Consider the following 4,812-nt stretch of genomic DNA (forward strand, 5'->3'; position numbering starts at 1 on the left):
GTTCAAAGGTTATTATGTGCTACAAAGCCCTTTAGGTGATTTCGTAGTGCATAAGTCAGTTTTAGGTGTTTTCGTAGCGCAACATGTTTCAGGTGATTTCGTAACGCAGAAGCTCGGTCTAGATGATTTTGTGCTGATCGGTAGCAGACCTTACCCAGCTGTCATGTTTATCAAAATCCATTTGGTTTGCATCAACAGTTGTCAGCTTATAAGGTTTTTAGTACCCCAGCAGATGGTGTTTCATTAGGTTTATCTGGAGCACTCTTTCCTTGGAAGAAGCCTTCTGTGGTAATCAGTGGAATCAACAAGGGATCAGACTGTGGATATCACATCATTTATTCTGGCACTGTTGCAAGTGCAAGGGAAGCTCTCATGTCAGGGGTTCCTTCTATTGCAATATCTTTGAATTGGGAAAAGGATGAGAGCAGCGACAGTGATTTCAAGGAAGCAGTGAGGAATTATTTGAAATGGTCAGTATTCCTGCCTGGTTCACAATGGATACCAGACTTGGAAGCATGTCTGTGCATTTAGATACACCCCAATGCTTTACTGCTGAAATGTATGCAGTTGACTTAAATGTTCCAGATGCACCAGAGGAACAGAAGATAAATCTTGCACAGGAGACTCTCCGTGGACTTTTGGCACATTGGTTGTCGAGGAGACGACAACGGTTGGCAACTCAAGCTTCTGCTAATGGGGATTTTCCAGCAGGGCAAGAAAATGCTCTCAGGAATCATATTTCATCCAGAATAGATGTCCATGATGATGCCGAAACCCATATTGCTGGAATTCATCCAGCATTCGATTTCTCAACTACGTCACCACCATCAATAATTACCGAAGGTTCTCAAGGAGGCCCATGGCGTAAAAAGATAACAGATTTAGATGGAACAGAGGATGAAAAGGATTTCCCATGGTGGTGTCTAGAATGTGTACTGCACGGCCGACTTTCCCCTAGAGAAAGTTTAAAGTGTAGCTTTTATTTGCATCCATACGAGGGAACAACTGTGCAAGTGCTTACCCAGGGAAAACTCAGTGCACCCAGAATATTGCGTATACAGAAAGTTATGAACTGCCGATAGCAATGTTTGCTTGTGCTCGTTTTGGTGCTGTTCATTCAGTTGTATTTGCTGGATTTTCAGCAGAGTCTCTTGCTCAACGAATTATACACCACAAAGCTAAAGCACTGCTAACTTGTAATGCTGTCCGCAGGGGTGCTAAAGTCATTAATCTGAAAGAAATAAATAGACTCTGCGCTGGTGGAATCATCTAAAAATGGAGTTCCTGTAGGTGTCTGTTTGACATATGCAGATGAGTTTGCATTAAATAAAAAACACACCATAGAAGAAAGGAAGAGACATCTGGTGGCAGGATACAGTTCCAAAATACATGACCGAATGTGAAGTTAGATGGATTGATGCAGAAGATCCTCTGTTCCTTTTATATGCAAGTGGTAGTACAGGGAAACCTAAAAATGCTGCTCAAAGATTGTTGGTCTTGTGAACTCAGCTGGTCTTGTGAACTTGACAAGTCTGGATCAAAAGATGTGCTCAGGGATTCATGGTGAATTGGTGCATCTAAAAGGGCTTACAAAATCAGAAGCATTAAACATTGGATGGTGCAATTGTATAAAGAACTCAAATTTAAACCTATGGCTGGGCTTACAAACTTGAAGCAAGCTGCAAATTTCTCGAAGTTTTGTTGCTTTGAATCTCAACATAAAGTCATTGCTGGTCTTGATAAGGCAGTAGAAACTATGAAGACAGGGAAGATTGCCCTGATTGGTGTTTCTGCTGCTTGTCGCATACGAAAAAGCTGCCTTTGCTTAGCAACAAACGCAGTCTCAGTAGATCAGTGGGCATTCCAGTTCAAGCTGTGGTCTACTATACGGGATGACCAGATATGCCGTTTTACTTCAGATAGTAAAGAAAGGTTTCGGGGCAATGTTGGTGTTGTTGTCACTACATACAATATGGTGGCTTTTGGAGGCAAACGTTCTGAAGAGTCTGAAAAAATCATTGAAGAGATTAGGAACAGGGAATGGGGTCTTCTTCTTATGGATGAGGTACATGTGGTTCCAGCACATATGTTTCGTAAAGTCATTAGCATTACAAAGTCTCATTGTAAACTTGGGCTTACAGCTACACTTGTCCGAGAGGATGAGCGCATTACTGATTTGAACTTCTTGATTGGGCCCAAGTTATATGAAGCCAATTGGTTGGATTTGGTGAAGGGAGGATATATTGCTAATGTACAATGTGCTGAAGTGTGGTGCCCCATGACAAGGGAGTTTTTTGCAGAGTATCTGAAGAAGGAAAATTCTAAAAAAAAACAGGCCTTGTATGTGATGAATCCAAACAAGCTTAGGGCCTGTGAGTTTCTCATCCGTTTCCATGAAGAACAACGTGGAGATAAGATCATTGTTTTCGCAGAAAATCTTTTTGCACTTACTGAATATGCAATGAAGCTCAGGAAGCCTATGATTTATGGTGCTACCAGTCATAGTGAAAGAACAAGGATCCTGTATACATTCAAGCACAGCCCTGATGTTAATACCGTTTTCCTTTCAAAGGTGGGAGATAACTCAATTGATATTCCTGAAGCTAATGTGATTATACAAATATCATCTCATGCTGGTTCTCGGCGTCAAGAAGCACAACGTTTGGGGCGTATCTTGCGAGCAAAGGGTAAGCATCAGGATAGGATGGCTGGTGGGAAAGAAGAATATAATGCTTTCTTTTACTCCTTAGTATCTACTGATACACAGGAAATGTGTTTGTGTTAGCACACATGCACATGGGAAAAGCTTACAACACACGAAGGACGTGGCACTTATTACTAATTCAAGAAAATCAACATGGCTAATTACTTCCGAATATCCTTGAGGAAAACAAAGGCATAAAAACAGGGACAGTTTCCTGTTTCTCAGCAGAGGTAAAGGGATACGACATTAAGGACCAGTAAGAAGCTTCGAGCATCCATCACAGCTAAACTAAAAAAGACCAATTGTCAGAAAATGAGACTGTTTTCTCCTTTTTCTCATAGGAGCACCATCTTGATTGTAATAAATGATATGTTCAGCATGATGTCGAATTAGAATCCTAATTGTTTTAGGTTTCTAGAGCTGTCAATTTGTAGTCTGCTGTATTTATTAGTTAGTTTCAAATGTTAGTAGGTGTCATCATAGGCAGAATTGGAGTTCCCCTCACGCTGGAGGAGGAACCTCAGTTAGGTAGAAGAGCTCTATATATAGGAGAAAGAGCAATGTAATCAGGGTTGGAAAATTTTATGATACAGCTTGTATTTGGCTTATGTAAAGACTCATTTCAGAAATATAATTTTGACTTTACTTCTTAGGATTCATGAGGGATTTCTATTGTTCAGAATATGTGATCTTGTTTTTTCCATAATTTTTACAGTGGTATAGATGTATAATCACTCAGAACTCACTGAATGTGCTCTGATTTCCTGTATGCATTTATAAACTGTGGTCCTATATGAGTTATGTTCTGAATATCTAAATGTTGAGTGCCCTGACTTCTATGTAAGGTTGAGTTCACTGTTATATTGAGGTGTTGTTGACTCCATAAGCCCAATGGATAGATGCTTAATGTTTTTCCAGCATTCATATTTTTCACAGTTGTTCTATAAGAGTTAGCCATCTTAGCTTTAATCAAAATCATTAATCCTTTAAGAGAGAGCCCTCTCAGGTTGAGGAGGCTAAGCCTCAGCCTAAAGTAGGTTGAAATAGTTACTTGAAGTCTTCCTAGTCTGCAGCCTTCCAGGGCCTGATTTTGAGATAACAAAGTGAATTCAAAATATAAGCATCAATTGATCTATTTGCTCTCTCAGTTTCAAGGTATTAGACAAATTGTGGATTTAAAACAGTATCACCAACTGCACTTTTAGATTTAGTTTCAAACAAAGATAGATCAAAGTGTTCATCAAACGGGAGATCTTCAAGATATTGAAATATCACTGGGCATGAATGAGATCTGAAAACCAGTCTTGGAATCAATGAACTTTCTTGCCTGAGTATTCTTTGAATGAGATTTGGGTTTTCAAACATGGGAGGAGGATCAGGATCAGGATTGGCCCTGGTGTATCTTCTGGAAGCCAACGTGTTGAATTGTTCCCAAAATTCAAATGAACATTACAATTTTGTTAGCCTAATGAATTCTAAACCTATCATCCAAAAGTATAGAATTGTTTTAAAGTACTGGGGTAGTATTTTTTAGTTCTTCCCTAGTATGGTCGCCACTATGTTAGTGCTTAATTCTACCTCAGGCTGAAGGAAGGCAAGTCTAGGGTAACATCAAACCACGGTTAACCTGGTAGCTAGCCCTATCAGGTCGTGAGAGGGCTCTCTCCTTGTCAATATCAATTAGAATATGGAAACTAGGGCTTTAGATGATTGAAAATAAATGTTGATTTTAGGCTAGGTATATGAGGTTAGAATATTTTGTTTGATTTTGATGGTTGGTTTTTGGATCAAATGAAGAAGGCAGCTTTGGGTCAGGGAAATCAACTCAGATTTGCAGGAGGTTCTGTGGGGCGAGGTAGGTAGGTGTTTTGGAACTTTAAATTGAGTGTGATGGTAAGTCTAAGACTAGTGAGTAGTTGGAGAGGGCATGCAAGGTTCATGAGTCCTCTTCAAACAACAGAAAAAATTAAGAACTAAATGTATCCTCAAGGCAGAGCACTCAGTATCAATGGATTCCACCTATTTATCTTGATTCATTTAGTTATGAAGAAAGAAATAGATGTTGGAACATATACACATAAGAGAACTAAATAATAGAAGAATAAACA

General features: G+C 39.4%; 1 pseudogene; it reads left to right on the top strand.

Annotated features, from left to right (window-relative positions):
* The first annotated feature begins 1,651 nt into the window (after positions 1-1,651).
* On the top strand, positions 1,652-2,785 carry LOC149192084 (general transcription and DNA repair factor IIH helicase/translocase subunit XPB1 pseudogene; annotated as a pseudogene).
* Positions 2,786-4,812: the final 2,027 nt, after the last annotated feature.

The sequence above is a fragment of the Pinus tabuliformis genome, chromosome 2_2 (assembly GCF_031772625.1).
Source record: "Pinus tabuliformis cultivar Carrire ecotype Pingquan chromosome 2_2, CPIR1, whole genome shotgun sequence".
NCBI classification, from domain to species: Eukaryota; Viridiplantae; Streptophyta; class Pinopsida; order Pinales; family Pinaceae; genus Pinus; species Pinus tabuliformis.